The sequence below is a fragment of the Ailuropoda melanoleuca genome, chromosome 4, assembly GCF_002007445.2.
Source record: "Ailuropoda melanoleuca isolate Jingjing chromosome 4, ASM200744v2, whole genome shotgun sequence".
NCBI classification, from domain to species: domain Eukaryota; kingdom Metazoa; phylum Chordata; class Mammalia; order Carnivora; family Ursidae; genus Ailuropoda; species Ailuropoda melanoleuca.
In genome coordinates this window covers 57266695-57290099 of record NC_048221.1, presented here as the reverse complement: position 1 = coordinate 57290099, position 23405 = coordinate 57266695, and positions in this window count along the sequence as shown.

Here is a 23405-nt window from a genome sequence, read left to right as displayed (position 1 = left end):
AAACAGCCAGTGTGCTGTGAACATGTGACCTCAGAGCCCATTGTGACAGTGCCAGCCTCCTGCCAGAACTGCCAGCAGCCCTGCTTGTGGCCTGGCCCCTCAGACCCCCAGGAAGTCTTCCTGATCTTCCATGGACTTGCCCACCTGGCAAAGAGCTTTGTTCAAAGTGCAGCTCTCTACACCAGTGCTGGCTAGTGGGGGTGTCCGTGGCCTCTGACCCTGGACCATGACTGTTAAAAGGACACTGGGGTCCCTTTCATGGGCCTGGCCCCACAGCCCTTCACTATCAGGTAAACCTGGGCAGGCCAATAACCCCTGGCCCTCCTCCCCCTGAGCAGCCCGGAGAGGGCCCTGGTCCAGGACAGGTGAAGTGTCTGCTAAGCTCCGTGTGTGACCTCATTTAATGTTCTCCACCTGATGGAGAACAGATTACAGTCACCCCCATTTTCCAGGGAAGGAAACAGAGGCTCTGAAACGTTAGGTGCTTTGCCTACATCCCCACCCACCAGGGGACCAGAGTGGCCATCTGGGCTCTGCAGCCTCACAGAGTTCTGAACGAGGCTGGGAGAGGTACCCATACCAGTCACTGACCTGAGGAAGCAGACCACTACAGGAACCCAGTGGTCTGGAGGAAGCAGGGGAAGGGGCACCCCTCAGGCCCACCCCATACCTACTCGCAGACCCCCTAAGCCATGGGCGTGACTCTGCAAACTGACACTGCTGAATCTGCCTCCCTCAGGGGCAGAAGGGCCACTGCAGAGGCCAGGGAGGGACTCTGACACCGTGGCCATCTGTCCCAGGCACCATCTTGGTCCTGCTTCCCAAGCTGATCTGGGACTGTCCTTCCCAGCCACCCAGGCTGCCCCCCAAATCCTGGTAATGACCATGATGGGGGCTTGGCTCTGGGTGCCCTGGCAGTGTCAGGAAGACACCAGGTATGAGAGCTGCTATGCCCTGTGACCCCACAAGACTGGTCCTCCCTGGCCACAACACTCTCTTGGCCCAGCGACATAGAGAGGCACAGGCCTGGGTACACAGAGCCTCCAACCAGAAGGGAGTAGGTGAGTGGACCATCCAAGCTGCAGGCTACTCATGGGCTGGTTTATGTGATGCCAGAAGGGTGGGAGCTGGCCATGGTCCTGGCTGCCATGCTACCACAGGACCACTGGCCCTGGGGCCCCAGCAGGCCAGGCCCACGGGGTCATTGTGACATCAGAAGCCCTTGAAGTCACAATCAGTGACACTGCAGTTGCTGAACCGTGTGGCTCAGAACCCAGCCTGAAGCCCCTTTGGCCCAGAGTGGCTGTAGAGACGGCAGCGAGCGGGCCAGGGCTTGCCGGCCTCCCATGCTCAGCGCCCTGGGCGGAACACCCACCTGAATATACTCTACAGCAGGGACCCTCCCGTGTGGTCTGGGGACAGAAGAGATGCCCCAGCAATAGCTAAAACCTTACTCTGGTTGCAGAAAAGTGATCCTGGCTGACTCTGACCTGAGCCCTAGCCACAGCCCAGCAATCACGGAGATGAGGGTTTGAACCCAGGAGCGTGTGAGAGTTTAGGGTGGTGCCCAAAAGGCCAGCTCCCTGTCTCCCAGTCTGGGCCACTGCCTTCTGTGCGGCCTCAGGCAAGCGGCTCAGTCTCTCTGTGCCTGTATCCCAGACTACATACGTGTTTTGAAAAAATTGCTCTGGTGGCAGTGTGGAGAACAAAGTGAACGGGGCCAGGAGTAGGTGTGGATAGACCAGGAGACCAGCAAAGGCAGTAACATGGATGAGGGGTGGTGGTGCCTTGGAATGAGGTGGTGATGGAGATGGAGGGGGGGGTTGATTTGAGAGATTGCAGGAGACCAAGTTAACACAGAATGGTGACAGAGGCTGTGGGAGGGCCAACAATGACTCTGGGTTTCTCTTACTGCCACTAAATGGGACTAGACTAGGCCTTGGAGGGAAACCATGGGTTCAGCCTTGGTCAGGTTGAGTTTGAGATGCCTTTGAGCCTCCCTTCACTTAGGCACTTGTACGTCTGGGTCTGAGATCCAGAGGGGTGAGGTCTGGGCATAAAGTACGTTTGGGTGTCACTGATGTATCAGTGGTAATTGAAGACAATCATCCGAATGGGAGGCGGTGTGGAAGAAGTGAAGAGGGCATTGGGTTAAGATACCCAATATTTAATCATCAAATAAATATTTAGCGCCTGCGACCCAGACAGGGGCACGGACAGAGAGGACAAAGTCAGTGGTGTCACAGAAGCCGGGGGATGATCCCAGGTCAAGAGGCAGGGTTGTCATCAGTGCCAGTGCCACAGATGGCTGTGACCAGGTGAGAAGGAAGAAGTAACTTTGGGATTTAGGGGCATTTCATTTTATGCAGAGCTGTTTCTGTGGAGGAACACACGGCAGATTACAAGGAGTCAAGGAATGAGAAGATGAAAGAGTTGAACCGGAGGTGGTATGGCCATTTCACCCGCACCACTCTCCATTCTCTGTTCTGTCTTTGTTCTACGAATGTGATGAATCACATTGATTGAGTTTCTTATTACGAAGCACCCTGTCATTGTGGGCACAAATCCCGCCTAGTCATGACACATAATCCTTTTAATATGCTGCTGAATGTACTTTGATAGTATTTTTTTTTTGAGGATTTTGGAATCTATTCATAAGGAGTGTTGACCTGAAGTTTTCTTGTCTTGTAGTGTCTTTTTCTGGCTTTGCTATCAGGGTAATCATGACCTCATAAAATGAGCTTGGAAGCATTCCTTCCTCTTCAATTTTTTGGAAACTTTGATGAGGACTAGTGTTAATTCTCTGTAAATGTTTGGTAGAATTCACCAGTGAAGCCATCTGGTCCTGGCCTTTTCTTTGCTTGTGTGTGTGTGTGTGTGTGTGTGTGTGTGTGTGTGTGTGTGTGTGTGTGACTCTTAGGAGTTTGTATTTGCTCTGGATAGAACTTCCAGTACTATGTTGAATACAAGTGGCAAAAGCAGGCATCCTTGCCTTGCTCCTGATCCTAGCAGGAAAGTTTTGAGTCTTTTCACTCTTGAGTTGCACACTAACTGTGGGGTTTTCATATATGTTTTTTTTTATGTTGAGGTAGTTTTCTTCTATTACTAGTTTGCTGAGTGTTTTTGTTTTGTTTTGTTTTGTTTTGTTTTGTTTTTTTAATTTATTTATTCGACAGAGATAGAGACAGCCAGCGAGAGAGGGAACACAAGCAGGGGGAGTGGGAGAGAGAAGCAGGCTCATAGAGGAAGAGCCTGATGTGGGGCTCGATCCCATAACGCCGGGACCACGCCCTGAGCCGAAGGCAGCCGCTTAACCGCTGTGCCACCCAGGCGCCCCTGTTTTGTTTTGTTTTAATCAGGAAAGTGTGTTGAATTTTGTCGAATGCTTTTTTGACATCATTTGAGATTATCATGTGGGGTTTATTTTCATTTTTCTTTAATGTTGTATAGTTGATTGCTCTTCATAAATTGAACCAACCTTGCATTCCAGATATAAATCTCACATGGTTATGGTGTATAATCCTCTTAATATGCTGCGGAATTCAGGTTGCTAGTATTTCAATGAAGATTTTACATCAATATTCAAAAGGGATATCCGTCTTAGTTTTCTTTTCTTGTAGTGTCTTCTGGCTTTGGTATCAGGGAAATCCTGGCCTCATAGAATGAGTTAGGAAGTGTTTCCTCCTCTTCAATTTTTTGGAAAAGTTTAGAAAGGATTGATATTAGTTCTTTAAATGTTTGTTAGAATTCAGTGAAACCATCTGTTCCAGGGGTTTCCTTTGTTGGGTGGCTTTTGATTACTGAATTCATCTACTATTTATCAGTCTATTTGAATTTTCTATTTCTTCATGATTCAGTCTTGGTAGGTTGTGTGTTTCTAAGAATCTGCCCATTTCATCCAGGTTATCCAATTTGTTAACATACAATTGTTCATAGTATTCTCTCACAATCCTTTTTTTTTTTTNTTTTAAAGATTTTATTTATTTATTTGACAGAGATAGAGACAGCCAGCGAGAGAGGGAACACAAGCAGGGGGAGTGGGAGAGGAAGAAGCAGGCTCACAGCAGAGGAGCCTGACGTGGGGGCTCGATCCCATAATGCCAGGATCATGCCCTGAGCCGAAGGCAGACGCTTAACCGCTGTGCCACCCAGGTGCCCCTCTCACAATCCTTTTAATTTTGTATAATCAGTAGTAATGCTCCCCTTTTCATTTAAGATTTTAGTAATTTGAATCTTCACCTTTTTTTTCTTAGTCAATCTAGCTAAAGGATTGACAATCTTGTTGATAATTTCAAAAATCGACTTTTGGCTTGGTAGATTTTCTACATAACTTTCTACTCTGTGTTTTATTTACCTTTATTCTAATCTTTATTATCTCCTTTCTTCTGCTAGCTTTGGATTTAGTTTGCTCTGCATCTTCTAGTTCCTTAAGTTACATATTTAGATTATCAATTGGGATCTTTCTTCTTTTTGAAGATAGGTATTTACTCCTATAAATCTCCCTCTTTACACTGCTTTCACTGCATCCTATAAGTTTGGTATGTTTTGATTTTGTTTTCACTCATCTGAAGGCATTTCTTAAATTCCTTTGTGATTTCTCCTTTGATTCAGTGATTATTTAAGAAATGTTGTTTAACTGCCACATTATTTGTGAATTTTTAAGTTTTCTGTTGATTTCTAGTTTCATTCCATTGTGATCAGAAGATACATTTTGTATGACTTGAATTTTCTAAAGCTTATAAAATTTAGTAAGACTTGTTTTGTGGCCTAATGCATCTTGGAGAATATTCCAGATACACTGGAGAAAAATGTATATTCTGCTATTGTTCGGTGGAGTTTTCTGAATGTCTGTTAGGTCTAATTTTGGTGTATAGTGTTGTTCAAGTGCTCCATATCTTTATTGATCTGCTGTCTAGTTCTATCTACTATCCATTATTGAATTCTCTATTATTGTAGAACTGTCTGTTTCTCTATCCAATTTTGTTAAATTTTGATATATTTTTGGGCTCTGTTATTAAGTGTGTATATGTTTATAATAATTATATCTTCTTGATGGGTTGACCCTTTTATCAATATTTATTGTTCTTTGCCTGTTGTAGTCTTTTGACTCAGAGTCTATTTTGTCTAACAATAATATAGCTACCCAGCCCTCTTTGGGTTACTATTTTTATGGAATATCTTCTTTCATTCTTTTGCTTTCATCTGCTCTGTGTTTTTATATCTAAAATGAGTTTCTTGTAGACAACATATAGATGAATTATTTTTATACATTTTAAAATAATCTCTGCCTACTAATTTCAGAGTTTAATCTGTTTACATTTAATATAATTACTGTAAGGAAGGACTTTCTCCTGCCATTTAGTCTTTATGTCTTATATGTTCTTTTCCTCAATTCCTTTTCCTCAATTCCTCTATTACTCTCTTGTTTTTGTATTTAATTGACTTTTTGGTAATGTACAATTTTGGTTCCTTTCTGTCATTTTCTATATATTTTTCAGTTACTATCTTAGTGGTTATTTTTGCGGTTATGGTGAAAACCTTACATTTATAACAATCTAGTATGAATAATAGGAACTGAGTTACAATTGTGCACAAACACTCTGCTCCTATACATCTTCTCCTCCCTTTATACTGATGTCACCCATCACACCATTAACACAGATTTGCAATTATTGCAACATGCATTCGTCTTTTAATTCATATAGGAAAAAAGAGGGATTATAAACCCAAAATATAATCACATTGAACTTAACATTTACTTATGACTTGCCATTACCATTGTTCTTATTTCTTCTGATAGCTTTGAGTTACTGTCTAATGTCCTTTCAATTTTAACTAAAAGACTCCATTTGGCACTTCTTGTAGGGCAGGTCTACAAACTCCCTCAGTTTTCATTCATTTGGAAATGTCTTAATTTTTCCTTCATTCTCAAAGGATACTTTTGCCAGATATAGAAATCTTGGTTGAGAGTTTCTTTTTCTTTCAGGTCTGCAAATATGTCATCCCTCTGCTTTCTGGCTTCTATGTCCTCTGATGAGAAATCAGCTGTTAACTTTATTAAAAATCCCTTGAATGTGATGGGTAACCTTTCCCTTGATGCTTTCAAGATTCTCTCTTTGTCTTTGAGTTTTAACAATAAGATTATCATGTGTGTTGGTGCGGATCAGTTTGAGTTTATCCTGCATTGAGTTCATTGAGGTTACTGGGTATGCATTATCATATTGTAGGGAAGACAGAGCTGGTGTATTGAATTAAGAATATATAGATTATGACCTGATGAATGAGAGGGCACAACCCACCCACATGGGGGTAGACAGGTAGCTCCTTCAGCATCCAAGTTCCCCCTGGATGGGAAGTGAGACCCATGAGGTCATTTTGATTGAAGACACAGTTTCAATACACCCACACAAGGAAGTAGTTACCAGAGTTATTATTACTCAGAGATCCCAGATGTGAGAGGGTGCAACTGAGCCAGTGGAGGGAGGGCAGCTCCCTAGGTCATGAGCAAGCAGGAGATAGAGAGCAGGTAGGAAGAACCTATTACTTACAATGTGGTTGGGGTATAGGCCACTTTTTGTGGGATCAACAATAAAGTGGTTATTTTAAAAGATGCCTCGGAAAAGTAAAACAGGAACTTATGGTGGGCATCCTAAACTCAAGTCAATAGTCTAAACTCAACTCCAGAGTCTGGGTGTGTGCAGGGTTATCACACTGGGTAAAATGCCTAAGCAACAACTCAGAAAAACAAAGTTGTTTTCCCCAAATATTGTTTTTCCCATCACGTCATGCTTTTTATCAGATTTGGGAAGTTGTCAGCCATTATTTCCTCAAATATTTTCTGTCCCTTTCTCTTTATCCACTAGTGGAACTTCCTTTGGTATTCTTTTTAAGATTTTATTTGTTGCGTAATTTCTACACCCAGCATGGGGCTTGAAGTCCCAACCCCAAGATCAAGAGTCACATGCTCTACCAACTGAGCCAGCCAGGTATCCCTCTGTTGGTATTATTGATGGTATTACACTGATATCTCAGGCTTTGGCCTGGGGCATTTTTCTTCATTCTTCTTTTTTATTTTTCAAACTGGATAATTTTGATTGCCTTACCTCCAAGTTACAGGTTGAACTGTATCCCTTCAAAATTCGTATGTGGAAGTCCAAAACCCCAAAATGTGAGTTTATCTGGATATAGGGTTATTGCAAATGAAATTAGTTAAGATGAGGCCATACTGGAGTACAGTGGTCTCCTAACCCAATATAACTTATTCTATATGAAAAGGGAACATTTTGGATGCAGACACAGAGAGAGAATAACATGTGAATGTGAAAGAAGAGATTTATAAGATAAGAAATGCCAGAGATCACTAGCAAACCACCAGAAGCTGACAGAGAGGGATGGAACATATTCTCACTCACTACCCTCAGAAGGAACCAACCTTGATGACACCTTGATCTCAGACGTCTAGCCTTGAGAACTATGAGTTAATAAATTTCTGTTGGGTAAGCCACCAGTCTGTGGTACTATATTATAGCAGCCCTAGCAAACTAATACGTATGTTTGTTAAATTTTTTTCTTGAGAACTGGACATTCTAAATATGTGATAACTCTGGAAATCACATACTCCCATCCTTAGAGTTTGCCTATCTTTGTTTTTTGAAGGCTAGAGCCATCCATTTGTGGCTTTTCCAAACTATTTTGGGAAGTGTGTGTTCCTTATTGAGTGTGGTCACGGAAGTTTCTGTTTTCTGTAGTCAGCTAGTAACTTGACAAATATTTCTTTAAGTGTCTGGCCCCAAAGGGGGAAAAATAAATAAGATAAGATAAGATAAGATAAAATAAAATAGAATAAAATAAAATAAAATAAAATGTTTAAAAAGTAGTTCCTCTTTACATTCTCTCATGGTAGGGAAGTTGTTTCAGATTGTGGGGGCTGAATGATCAGCCTCTGTGCTAGGCCTTCAGCAGTCAATAGCAGCAACCAGCAGTCAAAACAAAAAACCCTGAGTTGTGAAGGACAATGTCCTATTGCCCAAGTAAGGCACACCGTGAACACAGGTCTCTGTGCCTGTGGCTACCTGCCATGGTGCTGGAGGGTGCAGGGTGTTAGCCACTGGAAGCATGAAAACATGGAAATTCACTAAAGTTTATAGGCCTCTTCACCCAGCTCTCCCCTAGATGCTGTAGGTGTCTGACTAGATTCTAGACTGCCCAAACCCTTGCTTCAGACAGTTCCTGCCAGCTCAATTATTACTTCAGTGGAGAGACGGCCCCTGGAGCTTCCTACTCCAGCATTTCCGTAATGTCACCCCTGTTTGTCTACCTTTATTTCTGAGTAGGATGCATCACGGTTTGTTTAACCGTTCATCACCGTAGGACACTTCAGCTGTCTCCATTTTGGGGTTATAGGAATAAAGCTGCTGTAAACAATCACGTACACACGGAGATGAATAGAAGTCTTCATTTCTCTGGGATAAATGCCCATCCAATAGGTTTTTAATCTCTGCTATCATATTTTGCATTTCTAAGAGGTGTCCTATGGTTCTCAGAATGTTACTTCTGAAGGGATGTCCTATTCTCTGCTCCTGAGTGCAATACATCATCTCTGAGCATATGGACAGTCTCCACTTCTTTCAAGTCATGTACTTTGTATGATTTGTATGTCCATGTTAAATGTTGGAGATTAAAAAGATGTTTCACTTGGGGAATGACGAGATTGTTCTTTATCCTGATTCCAATGGTGGTTTTACAAATGTTTGAACCAAAAAAACCCAAAACAAAACAAAAAAAAACTTCATTTTGTTATAAGTAAATAATGCTGCAATTAAAAAAATTTTTTTTTCAAGTTTGAATGCTTTGAGCTTGTGTTTACAGCTTACTGAATTTGGACTTCACTGTCCAATTTTCTAACTGGAAGTTTATTTGGGGACCCTTATTCAGTATCTTTAGGTGTTTCTCTATGGGCTGTCAGAGTCCCCTGAGAAATCAGACTCTACCAACCTCTGGCCAGAGAAGGGTGAAGGGCCGGTCGCCAGAGTTCCAGGAGCTCAGAGCGAGATGCGTAGGATTCCATATGTATTTGCTCACTTCAGTATTGTGCTGGGATAACAGCCACACCTTCATTTCATCCCAGTGCTCCTAGTCAGGAGGCATTTCATTTTAACCATCTCCAGAAAATATCCCTCCAGATATTTGCCAGTGTGTGGAAAGTGCTCTGTAGAGCACCTGGAGGTGACAGTCTTATTATTTCTTAAATGGATTTTTGGTCTTCTTGATGGCCCCCACCCCCCTCCAGATGTACTTGGTGTCACTCACCTTTGATGACTTTGATGAGAAGCCAAGCTGGTTTCTTGACTTTTCCCTTATGTGCTTTTAATTTCTTTAAACCCTTCTCTGTGCTTTTCTTTCCAAAATTTCACTGTTATTTGCCTCTGCTGCTATTCTGAGGGAAATTAAATAACACCTAAGTAAAAGAGGACACAACCCTGTTTCTGAACTGGAAGTTTTTAAAAATTAAGTAATTAATTAATTAGAGAGAGAAAGAGAGAGTAAGAGAGCACAAGCAGGGGGAACAGCAGAGGGAGAAGGAGCAGCAGGCTCCATGCTGAGCAGGGAGCATGATGAGGGGCCCAATCCCAGGACCCTGGGATCATGACCTGAGCTGAAGGCAGATGTCTAACTGACTGAGCCACCCAGGTGCCCCTGGAATGGAAGATTTAATATTGCTAATGTGGCAATACTACCTAAAATATTCCACAGGCTCAATGCAATCCCTATCAAAATCCCATCAGATTTGTACAGAAATCAAAAAGCTGATTCTAAAATTCACATAGAATTTCAAGGGGCCCCAATTAGCCAAAATAATCCTGAAAAAGTAAAACACACTTGAAAGACTCATAGTTCTTGAATTCAAAACTTGCTACAAAGCTACAGTAATCAAAACAGAGTGGTACTGGTACTGGGAAAGACACAGATCAATAGAATAGAATTGAGAGTCCAGAAACAAACCCACAATTACAGTCCATTGGTTTTGACAAGGATGCCAGGACCACTTGGTGGGAAGAGCATAGTCTCTTGAACAAATGGTTCTGGGACAACTGGAAGTTTCACATGCAAAGGAATGAAATTGGGCCCTTATCTCATACAATATACAAAAATTAACTCAAAATAAATCCAAATCCTAAATATATCTAAGACTCTTATAAAGTGTCTTCTAGGGGTATCTGTGAGGCTCAGTGGGTTACTCATCTGCCTTTGGCTCAGGTCATGATCCCAGGGTCCTGGAATCGAGCTGAGTCTCTCCCTCTCCCTCTGCCCCTGTATCCCACTCTTGTTCTCTTTCTCACTCTCAAATAAATAAACTCTTTTCAATAACAAGTCTTCTAAACTATAAAGCTCTGAGAAAGACACACAGGTGTAGCTCTTTGTCTCCATGGATTCACCATGTCACAAGGGCTTCTTAAATGTGACACCAGTAGCATAAGAAACCACAGAACAAACAGATAAATTGGGCCCCATCAAAAGTAAGACCTTTTTCCTTCAAAGGACACTACCAACAAATTAAAAAATACCCCATATAAGGGGAGAAAATAGTATCTCATGATGGTTTAACACCCAGAATATGTATGGAACTCTTATAACTCAACAACAACAAGACAAACCATTAATTCAAAAATGGGCGAAGGACTTGGATAGATGTTTCACCAAAGCAGAAATACAAGTAGGCAACTAGCACATGAAAAGATGCCCAACATCTTAGACATCAGGGGAATGCAAACCAAAACCACACGAGAAACCACACAAGAAACGGGACAGCCTCTGTGGAAAACAGTTTGGCCACTCCTCAAAGAGTTGAACATAGAGCTATCGTGACCCAGCGATTCCACTCCTAAGATATACCCCCAAAGAACTGAAAACAGGGACTCCCATGCAAAGGTCACCGAAGCATTATTCACAATAGCCAAAACGTGCAAACAACTTGTGTCCATCAAGAGATGAAGGGATATAAGCAAAACGTGGCATACCCATACAATGGAAACTTCCCAGCCTTAGAAAGGAATAAAATCCATGCTACCGCACAAGCCTTGAAAACATTAGACTAAGTGAAATAAGCCAGACACAAAAGGGCAAATACTGTGTGATGCCACTTTGTTTTTTTGTTTTTTTTTAGAGAGAGTGAGAGAGTGAGAGTGCGTGTGTGTGCAAGCAGAGGGGCAGAAGGAGGAGAGAGAGAGTCTTAAGCAGGCTCCATGCCCATCACAGGGCCTGACGAGGGGCTTTATCTCACAACCCTGAGATCAGGACCTGAGCCAGTATGAAGAGTTGGAGTCTTCACTGAGCCCCGCAGGCGCCCCTGTGTGATTCCACTTACGGAATCTACAATAGACAAATCCATTGAGGCAGAAAGTAGAATAAAGAGTTTCAGGGGCTAGGGAGGAGCGAGGAGTTGGGAGTTGTTGTTTAATGTACGAAATGGCGCTGACCTGTATGCTTTAAGATGGTTAATTCAAGTCATGTGAATTTATCTTGATATTAAAACACGCACACACACACACACACACACACACACGCGCCCGCGCGCACACGCTCGGAAGTCTAGAACATCTTGTTTGCCGGAAAGGAAGTGATCAAAGAATGGTGAGGAGACATCAAAATGCCATAGAACTAGTCGGAACTGGTCGAATCGGGACAACCGTGTTTTCTCAGTCCGATATGCTATGCCTCAGCCATAGAAAGGCCCGAACAGCTGGTAACGCAGCAGCAGGGAGAGTCCCACGTGCGTCCTGCTAACTGATGAAGTGAGCCACTGAAGACTAGGTCCTGTCTGATTCCATTCGCAAAACTGTTGTGACGGGAACACACCCGTTGCTGCCAGGGGTCAGCCCTGGGGAGGACTAGACTGGTTTCAGACGGGCACCAGGGACCTTTTTTAGGGAATTATTCTGAATAATGAGCACAGTGGTGGCGACCTCAGTGAAACTGTAGTTGCCTGTATTTGAAAGAGATTCACGTAGAAACACAAATTCCTCGTCTCTCTTAACTCTTTGGGGGGGGGCGGGAGGGTCCTTCCCCCACAGGCCCACATTACCGGGGGCAGTAGGGGGCAGGGAGACTGGAGCCTGCCCCAGTGCCGGCCGCCTTCTGACTTAGCACCCGGCCCTGAAGACACCCAAGGTTGAGACTCGGCTAAAAAAGAGTTTGACTCCTAGCTGGATTACAGGACAGGACTGAAGCGGCATCGGGACAGAGAGCTGTGTCCTGGGAGCCCGAGGCCGGGGCAGCCTGTGGGTGTCTGCGGGAAGCTCACACTTCTCTAGAACCCCTGCCCCCACCCCCACCCCTGCCCCCGCCTTGCTCTACCCTTTCCCGGCAGCGGTGGAAGCTGGCTCCCTGGTGCCATCGTGTGGGCACGGGAGGAAGAGCAGCAGTGGCCCCTTGGAGATTTACCACCTCCCTTTGGGACTTTGCAGGCCCTAGAGATTTTGAGCATCTAGAGAGAGCAATAAACATAGGGGTGCGTATATCTTTCTGAATTTGTGTTTTCATTTTCTTTGGGTAAATACCAAGCAGTGGAATTACAGATGGCAACTACACTTACCTTGGTGAGCACTGCGTAACATACCCTTGACCCCTTGGACAACACAGGTTTGAACTGCGGGGGTCCATTAGTATGTGGATTTTTGACTGGATAGTACTGTGAATGTATTTTCGCTTCCTTATGATTTTCTTAATAACATTTTCTTTTCTCCAGCTTACTTTATTGTAAGAATACAGTTTATAACACATACAACATACAAAATACATGCTAACCGACTGCTGATGCTATCAGTAAGGCTTCTGGTTAACAGTAGGCTGTTAGTTGTTAGTTTTGGAGGACTCAGAAGCGGGTTTTTGTGCATTTTCAACTGTGCAGGTGGTGGGCACCCCTACCCCCGTGTTTTTTCAAGAGCCGGTTGTATATAATCGTTGCATCACCACGCTGGCACCTGAAACTCATCTGCGAATGTATGTCAATGGTACTCCAGCTAGAGGGGAGAGGGGAGAGGCAGCCCCAGCAGCCCAGCAAGCCTGTGCTCTCCCCCCGGGGTGTCTGGGCTGTGGGATGAGCAGTAGCTGAAACCACGTTTGCCCTCAGAGTTTCTGGAGCTTCACAGCCAGCCAAGAGGTTCTGGGTGTTTACATTCCCAGTATGGACAAAACCCTCTTTGTCCTGTTCAGTGTCTTTTCCTTTCGATTCTTTTTTTCTGACATGATGACTGTGACTGGGGCTTTTCCGGGGAATGAGGTTTCTCCTGGGATAATGCAACCATCCCCCCTCCCCCCACCTACAAGGCTGCCGGAGGGCCAGGCACATCCAGATCTTGGGACCTTGAATCCTGCTGAAAAATGGAGTCTGGGGCCTGAGAGTCCATTCGAGAGACAACCTAAACTGCGTACGGTTAAACACAGAGACCCAAATTCAACTTTGCGAGGAGAGTGCTATGTGTGTGGGGTGGGAGAGGACCCTTCCAAACCGGGGTCTGGCTTGTGACTACTGTCAGAGCAGGACATGTGATCTTGCTGACATTTCACTTGTGCGAAATCCTCAAAGTTTGTGTCTTGGTCCTGAGTGCTTGGTGTGGCCCGGGCCTGGGGTGGGAGTTGCACCCCCTGGATAGGACGGTGGTCCAGAGACCCCGTCTTCTCAGGACAGCAGTAACGAGAGCTGGCACCACGGGTCGCCAGGAGTCTGACATCTTTCCCCAGACGCCACAGCCAGGTGGCCCTGGAAGCCAGAGGCATGCGCCCACAGGGTTTCTGTGGGGCGGTCTTTGCACCTGGCGCCGCGGCAGCGGCGGTCCAGGAAGCTGGGCAGCAGGGGCAGCTGCGGAGAGGGGCTGGGGTGGCCGAGCAGCCCAGCCCGCAGCCAGGTCGGTCGTGAAAGCTGTCTGGGGCGATGCGGGCAGCGGCGGGAGCCTCGCCCCAAGCACACGCCGGTCCCTCAGGCTGCTCGCCGGCCCCTCTGTGGGGGTGCACCGTCCTCAGCTGCACAGTGGGGACTCCAGGGGCCCTGCTTGCTGGGAGGTCTGCGGGGCTGGGGGAGGGGAGGGCGCACAGTGCGCCGCCGGATCTGACCGCGCACCGAATCCTTCCTCCCCTGCGGGGCTCGCGCAGCCTGACGCTGTGTCCTGACTCAGTGCTCCAGTGTTCTCAGTGCAGTTTCAGGCAGGAGGGCACGAGCCCGGCTGACGGTCGAGTGTTCGAGATCGACGACCTCCACCTGGACGCGCTCAGGGACAAAGCCAAGAGCACAGAGCAGGCCTGGGCCACGCAAGGAGCCCGAACGCTTGCGGGCACGACTGCCTCAGTCTCCTCCCCGACTGGACGACGGTGGCAAGTGGACAAGGAATCCCTCCGCATCATTTGGCCAATATAACGGAAGAACTTGACGTGTGTGTAGGGCCAGATTCCAGAGCGCGCCTAGAGGGCTCCTGGAAATAAAATGCCCTGAAGCCCCAGGCTCTCCCCTCCCACCAGTCAGGTTCCCGCAGGAAACACTAGCCGGCCTGCTCCAGGGTCCTGGGAGAGTCCCGGGGGGGGGGGGGTGGGGGGGGGGTGGCTGACAGATGGGGGATTTTAGGGAAGATGGGGTACGGTGATGCCCCCCCAGGGTCACAGTGGGGAGCTGTTTCCACCCACAGTGGGAAGGGAGGGGTGGCAGCAGCAGTGGGAGGGCCCACGGGGGGGCGGGGCTCCCAGCCCCTCTGGTCTCTTCTGAGTGCCTCTCACTGATTGGACCCGGCTAGAGGCAATGAGGTCCCCGTCATCTCCAGGATACAGGGCAGGTGGAGAAGGGTCTGGAAGATGAATCATTTTGCGGTGGGACTTGCTTTGCGGGGCTCGACCTGCTGCCAGAGCAGAAGAGAGGCAGCCGTGTCCTGCCCTTTGCTCCATTCCACGCACGAAGCAGGGACCCCCCCCCCCCCCGGCTGCCTTCAGAACAAAAAACCACNAAAATCCAGGGGCGCCTGGGTGGCACAGCGGTTAAGCGTCTGCCTTCGGCTCAGAGCGTGATCCCGGCGTTATGGGATCGAGCCCCACATCAGGCTCTTCTGCTGGGAGCCTGCTTCTTCCTCTCCCACTCCCTCTGCTTGTGTTCCCTCTTTCACTGGCTGTCTCTATCTCTGTCAAATAAATAAATAAAATCTTTAAAAAAAAAAAAAAAAGAACTAAAATCCAGACCTCTCTCAGCAGGTGTCACCCTCCATTTTCTCGGGCGACCGCCACCCGCTTTCCCCCCCGCGCCGTGAGTGCGGTCTGCTTCCGCTGCCTGATCCAGTATTTCTATCTCAGCGCGTTGTAAGCCATTTGGGAGCAGTGCTATCTCGGGATTCTTCCATTTCACTGACCATCTGTTGGTGTCTGTGGCGGGAGATGAGGGCTCCGCGCCACTCTCACCTCCCCAAAGTAGTTCCGTGAGAACTTTCCGTTAAGTCAATGCGCATTGCCTACATCCCTAAGCTTGAGCAAGCATTAACTTTTCCGATCCTTTCCTTTACTCCAGGGCCAGAATCACTTCTCCAGGTATTTCCTCCCAGCTGCTCAGGCCCCCAGGAAGGCCTTTTCCAGTCTCCTGGATGGAGGGTAAAGGCCTGGAGTTGAGCAGCTGAAGAGGGCCTGACGTCAGCCTTGGTCACTTACTTCTGGACTAGTCTGTCAGTCCCTCCCAGGGGCTGGACCCTAGTCCAGAACCCTTTGTTCCACAGTCTTCAGAGAGCACAGGTCTGCACTGATGGGGACCTCCCTGTGATGGGGGTGGGGGTGGTGGCGGCTGGCAGCCCAGGGTGTGACTGCTTCTCCACCATCTTTCCCAAGTCCCCTCCACTCCCTGTCCCAGCATGGCAGTGTCTGGGCCTCTGAGTCCCCATGCCTTCTGTCACTGAGCTCTCAGTTCAGGCCAGGGACCCTGGAGACGCCTCTCCCACCACGCCACCCTGAGCTTCTCACAGCTTGTCCCTCTGGTCCTCTAGTGCTTCAGCTCCCACAGTCGGGGACTGGGGTCTCCTGCACCTCCCAACCCCTGGTGAGTCTGTGCTTTAATGAAACCTCCTTTTGCTGCAATTTGAGAGGGCTTTGAACAGGGAGCAGGGAGTATTATTACATTTGTCTTCAACCCACCACCTTAATGCAGAAGCCATTTTATTTTTTTTCTTTATTTTTTTAATAATAATATATTTTTAAATTATATTATGTTAGTCACCATACAGTACATCCCTGGTTTTTGATGTAAGTTCGATGATTCATTATTGCGTATAACACCCAGTGCACCATGCAATACGTGCCCTCCTTACTACCCATCACCAGTCTATCCCATTCCCCCACCCCCCTCCCCTCTGAAGCCCTCAGTTTGTTTCTCAGAGTCCATAGTCTCTCATGCTTCATTCCCCCTTCTGATTACCTCCCCTTTCTTTATCCCTTTCTTCCCCTACCGATCATCCTAGTTCTTATGTTCCATAGATGAGAGAAATCATATGATAATTGTCTTTCTCTGCTTGACTTATTTCACTTAGCATTATCTCCTCCAGTGCCGTCCATGTTGCAGCAAATGTTGAGAATTCGTTCTTTCTGATAGCTGAGTAATATTCCATTGTATATATGGACCACAGCTTCTTAATCCAGTCATCTGTTGAAGGGCATCTCGGCTCCTTCCATGATTTGGCTATTGTGGACAATGCAGCTATGAACATTGGGGTGCATATGGCCCTTCTCTTTACTACGTCTGTATCTTTGGGGTAAACACCCAGTAGTGCAATGGCTGGGTCATAGGGTAGTTCAATTTTTAACTTTTTAAGGGACCTCCACACTGTTTTCCAGAGTGGCTGTACCAACTTGCATTCCCACCAACAATGTAGAACGGATCCCCTTTCTCCACATCCTCTCCAACAATTGTTGTTTCTTGCCTTGTCAATTTTTGCCGTTCTAACTGGCGTAAGGTGGTATCTCAGTGTGGTTTTGATTTGAATTTCCCTGATGGCTAATGATTTTGAACATTTTTTCATGTGTCTGTTAGCCATTTGTATGTCTTCATTGGAAAAGTGTCTGTTCATATCTTCTGCCCATTTTATGATTTGTTTATTTGTTTCTCGTGTATTGAGTTTGAGAAGTTCTTTGTAGATCTTGGATACCAGTCCTTTATCTGTGGTGTCCTTTGCAAATATATTCTCCCATTCCGTGGGCTGTCTCTTAGTTTTTTTGACTGTTTCCTNCCATTTTATTTTTATGCTGATATCTTTTCTTTGGTACTTTGGCTATTATAATTACTTTCTGTTTAAGGGGTTCCTGGGTGGTGCAGTCGTTAAGTGTCTGCCTTCGGCTCAGGGCGTGATCCCAGCGTTCTGGAATTGAGTCCCACAACAGGCTCCTCCACTGGGAGCCTGCTTCTTCCTCTCCCACTCCCCCTGCTTGTGTTCCCTCTCTCGCTGGCAGTCTCTCTCTGTCAAATAAATAAATAAAATCTTTAAAAAAAAATTACTTTCTGTTTAAGGCAAATAGGACTGGTTTCTATTTGTAGTGATAATGTGAAGTTTCCTTTTAAAAGACATATACTTAAGTATATATTTATTAAACATTAGTTGATTTATGAAAATGTTATTGAGTAAATAGTACAAGTGAAAAAAAGACTAGAGCAAAAGTCATGAGTGACGTAAATTCAGAAAACACAGGGCTTAATGAATTTCAAGATTTCTTGTATTTCTGAAATTCAAAGATTTTTTTTTAATGATTAGGAAAGTAAAAAAACGTACCTAAAACTGAATCTTTAAATTTGGTTGCTTTGAAAAACTCACACCATCACTTTAAGAGACAGAGGAAAGCATTTGACAAAATCCAACCCTCCTTAGTGGTAAAATCTCTCCGTGAACTAGGGATAGAAGGAAATTTCCTCAGACCAATTAAGGGCAGCTACGAGAAACCTACAGTTGACAAAATACATGATTTCCCCTGAAGACCAGGAAGAATGTCTGTTCTCACTACTCCTATTCAGCTATACCAGAGGTTCTAGCCAGTGCAATGGGGGAGCAAAAAAGAAATCCAGATTGGAAAAGAAGTAAAAACATCTTTATCTGCTGACAACATGATTCTGTAAGCAGAGAGTCCTAAAGAACCTATCAGGAAAACCTATAGAACTAATAAACCAGTTTAGCAAGGTTTCAGAAGACAAGATCAATTTTTAAAAAATCAGTGGTACCTCTATACACTAGCAATGAGCAATCCAGAAATGAAATTAAGCAAAAATGCCATTCACAATAATATCAAAAAGAATAAAACATTTGGGACTGAATTTAACCAAAGAAGCACAAGACTTACACCCTGGAAACTACAAAACACTGCTGAGAGGAATTAAAGAGGTCTTTATAAATCCCGTGTTTATGGATCCTAAGACTTTATTTCTAAGATGGAAATTCTCTCCAAAGTGATCCATAAATTCAACAGCATCCCCATCAAAATCCCGCAGCAGCCTTAAAATTTTTTTTTCAGAAACTGATAAGCTGATCATAAAATATATATAGAAATGCAAAGGATACAAAACAATCTTGAAAAAGAACAAAATTTTAGGACTCACAGTTCCTACTTTCAAAATTCCTACAAAGCTACGATTATCCAGACTGTGTGGTGTTGGCATAAGGAGAGATGTACTGAGCAATAGAAGAGAAGGAGAGCCCTTCTGTATTTACATTTACGACTAAATGGTTTTTGACAAAGGTGCCAGGCAATTCAATGGGGGAAGTTAGTCTTTTCAACACGTGGTGCTGGAGAAACTGGATATCTACAGGCCAAAAGATGAATTTAGATGCTTACTTCACATCGTACACAAAAATTAAAAACAGATCATGCACTTAAATATAAGAGCTAAAACTATAAAAATTCTAGAAAAAAACAGGAGAAAAATCTTCATTATTCTGGGTTAAGCACAGTTCTTAAATGAGATTCTAAAATCACAAGCCATAAGAGGAGTGATTGATAGATAAGAGACTTCATCAAAATCACACATGTTTGCACTTCCAAAGACATCATCATGAAAAGGAAAAGACGAGTCACAAACTGGGAAGAAATATTTTCATATCACATATATGCTGTGACTTGTATCCAGAATATATAAGGAACTCTTACAACCCAATCATAGGAAAACAACACAATTACAAAATGGACAAAAGATTTGAATAGATATTTTATCAAGGAAGGTATATGATTGGCCAAAAAGCACAGGAAAAGAGTCTCAGTATTGTTAGTCATTGGGAGACTGTAAATTAAAACCTCAACAAGACACCACTTTGCCCCACTAGATGGCTTTAATAATTATTGGCAAGGATGTGGACAAACCAGACATGTCATAATTGCTAGTAGGAGCGTAACTGGTACAGCCACTTTGAAAAACAGTTTGGCAGTTTCTTAGAAAGTTAAACATAAACTGACCATGTGACAGGCAATTCCTTTCCTCATTTCTTTCAAGAGAAATGGAAACACAGGTGCCCATGGGGACTAGTGCGTGAATGTTCATAGCAGCCTTATTGATAGTAGCCAAAAAGTAGAGATAGCCCAGTGTCTGCTGACAAGTGGATAAATAAAATGTGGTCGAGCCAGACAATGCAATATTACTCAGCCATAAAAAGGAATGAAGTACTGACAACACGGATGAAACCTGAGGACTTTATGTTCAGGGAAAGAAGGTAAACACACAAAAACTACCTATTGTGTGATTACATTTATACATGATGTCCAGAAAAGGCCAGGAAACAGCTGAGTGGCTGCCTGGGTGGAGGTGGGAAGAGGGACTGACTGCCAATGGGCTCACGGGATCTTTTTGGGATGGAAATGGTCTAACGCTGGATCGTACTGATGGTTGCACAACTCCGTCAATGTATTTAGAACCACTGAGTTGTACGCTGAAAACAAGGTGAATTTTACAGCTTGAAAATTATACCTCGATAATGTTGTTGGAATGTTTGTTTGCTTCAAAAACATCGGCTTGGATCTGAATTTGACCTTGCCTAAGTTAAAAGGTCTATCTGACAACAAAGCAGGGCCGATTCCTGAGCAGATGTCTAGGGGCTGGAAGAAGACTGTGGGAGACGCAGGGACAGCACATGGGTACAGGGACAGCACCAGGTGGCAGCATGCCTCAACGGAAGGCGACACTGCAAAGCAGGGTCATCACAACTCTCTGTTCAAGCGACCCTCAATGCAGAACTTCTGGACAATACAGACTATTAAAAATTTAAACACACCCTAACTTAACCAGCCAAAGAAAACCAGCAGCACGCTGGAAACTGGCCTGTGGCCTCTGGGACTACTGGCCTCGGGCACAGACAGATTAGTGGTGACTGCAGACATACTACTTACCCTCTCTGTGCCTCAGCTTCTTCCTCCGTAAAATGGGGGCGATAGTCAGTCTTGGGGAGGACAGAGTAGCCCTGTCCAGGTCCCCCGGCCTGCGCTGGCACACAGAAAGTGCTAGGTGGTGCTTGCTCTTACACGGCCTGGGAGAAGCATGTGCCTGACAGCTTTTCAGCAGCAGAGTGCCACCCACTGTCAGGTGTGTAGACACAGGGAGGGCAGGTGGAGAGTGCAGGGCATGCCAGGAGGGACTTTGCAAGTGGAAGAGGGATGGATGTGGAGAGAGAGGTTACGGAAATGTCAAAGATAATCCGAGTTTGGGGCCGGATAGGGGTGCCATTGGCTGCGATGGGGGTCCTGGGAGAGAATCAGACACAGGTAGGACAAGAATGGGTCTAGGCCACTGGGCCCAGGTGACGAGTGCTAGGGGAGGCCAGAGCTCTTGGGTCAGCTGTGGAGACCAAGGCAGGTGAGCGCTGGGGGCCGTGGCACGGATCAAGTGTCTGGGAAGGGTGCAGCAGCGAGGACTGAGGGGTCGGGAGGAATGGGGGTCTTTAGCCTTGGCAACGCTGACATTTAGGCCACGACCCCTTGCTGTGGGAATGCCCTGTGCTTGTGGGATGTTTGCCTGCATCCCTGTCCTCTAGCCAGCAAATGTCAGTAGCAGTTCCCCATTCACCATTTGTGACAACCAAAATGTCTCTAGTAATTGCCAAATGTAAAGTCACCTCGTCCCCCCTCCCCCCGATCGAGAAACATTCTCCAGGCCTGCGGGCCAAGCCACCACCCACAGGCAGTCCTAGACCCCCAGCACACCCTTCTCCTGACACTGCGGCTGTACCCAGCAGCCTTTCAGTGCAGAGGTCAGTCTTCAAAGCACCAGCCCATTAGCCCCCTCGTGTTATTGTGCTCAGATTGAACCTTCTACTCCCTGCTCCCCAACTCCCTAGACATGAGCCAGAAGTACCACTCTACAAGGGCCGCCCACACCCACATCTTGTTCAGAGGCCCTGGGAGCAAGGCCTCCCCTGCCAGGAATGGTCAGAGGCAAAAGGCTTTGCATAAAAAATTAACACAAAATGCAACTGCATGACCAGCTGGGTCCCCTGTGGGTACGCCCCAGCAGAGAGGGCATGTGGAGGGTGAAACCTGACCTCAGCCTGCCCTGGGCCTGCTCCTGTCCTGTCACCTACAAGCTGTGTGACCCTGGGCAAGTCCTTCATGTCCCAGAACCTGTTTCCTCAAATGGAGATGGGGAATATGCTGTACTGCCTTGTGGTCTTGTTGTCGGGTTAAAGCAGACAAGAGCAGTTCCCAGGCTGGGTGCCTGCTGGCTTAGCCACTCAGCGACACAAAGCAGGGGAGAAGACTGCCCTCGCTGGGCCTCAGAGTGTCAGTCCCCAGAGACTCCCATCACTGTGTTCAGGAAGGTCCTGGGGCACCTGTGCCCTCAGGAGGGTCCAGTTTGGAGGCTGGAGGCAGGAAGTGAGCTGTAGAAAGGACTCCAGCCCCTGACCACCCTCTCCAGGTGCTCACAGGCCTGTTTCCAGATTGCTTTCTCTGAGCTCTTCTTGTGGTCTCCCTGAGAGTCATACATACTGCCTTTCCAAGAGAAAGGACCAAGCCAGGAGGAGGGCTCTGTTGTGCCTCCCCACCCACACTCACCCTTTCCCAGGCCAGACCCTGACCTGTGGGTCTGCTCCCATGGCACCTCTGGCTCTGGGGGTCACCCAGAACCCTCCTCCTCTTCACCCTCTCCCACTCCCTCAAACCAGGGGCCAGGTCTAAGGGGGGAGGGCCCTTGATCAAGGGTCTGCAACATGGAATTGGAAGACAGAAGCCTGGGTTCAAATCCCAGCTTCCCCACCTACTAGCTCTGAGTTTTGAGCAAGTTTTTAAAATCTGACTCTGTTTCCTTACATGTCTCACGCGGATGATAAACATAGTACCTACCTCATAGAGTTGTGGTGAAGATAAGTGAGAAGAACACACAAAATGTGTGGAGCTCAATAAATATTAGCTCTGCTGCTGGTTATTTGAGTGGGAATTTTTTTTTTTTTACTGTTTCACCTTAAAGTATTTTGACTAGTGTGATCATTCCTGTTTTACCATGATGAGGAAATGCAGGCTGTGTGCCCTGCACCAGGTAAGCTAGTGGGCACTGCCCAGATCACCGGGAGGACAGCCAGCTCAAAGCCCAGTGCTTACACTCATGGGGGTCCTCACTGCCTGCCTTCCTCAGGAGGGGAGCCCAGGACTGAGAGAAGTGAGGCGAGCAAATCAAAGGGCTAAGATTCTGCTATCACATCCAGTGCTCTGAAGGGAGCAATTTATGTGAAACAGGACAGCTTTGGCAAATAAATATTTGTTGAATGGAGAGAGTAACAAACATCACCACTCCTACCCTAACAGCAGTCATGGTCTGCTAAAGCTGCAAAAAGACCTTGTGTTTTTAACCCACCAGAGAGCTGAGAACACCAAAACAAAAAGGAGAATGAAAAACACCCCCCAAAAAACAAAACGAAACTAAAATAAAATAAATTCCAAAAAGTGACAAGCCCTTGCTAGGAGAGAAGACTCAAAGCAGCATTCCTTCAGATGAAGTGGGGGGAGGCAGAGGAATATACCTGGTGGGGGGCGTGGGGACCAGCCACACTCTGAACAAGCTTCTGAGGCCACATGAGAGTCGTGCGATGTATTAGAACCCCAAGGAGCCCCAGCTACAGGGCAAGTCTGCACCCCCCCCAACCAGGATCCCCCACTGAAGCTCACGCCAAAGACTGAGAGAAATCCCTCCAAGGCACTCAAGGCCTCAGCAGGTGCACGTGGTTGTCCACTGGAAGTGGGAGGCCCCACAGGAGTGTGAAAGGGTCTCTCCAGATGTAGAACTTGAGAGGCAGGACAGGAGGGCTGGGAGAACACCTCAGCAACCCGAGAAGCTGAGAGCCAGTCTGCGAGGCTGGGAGCTCTCTTGTGTTCAGAAAGAGATAGCAGGCTGTCAGCTATAAAGAGATGTGTGGAGTCTCACCAGTGCTCAG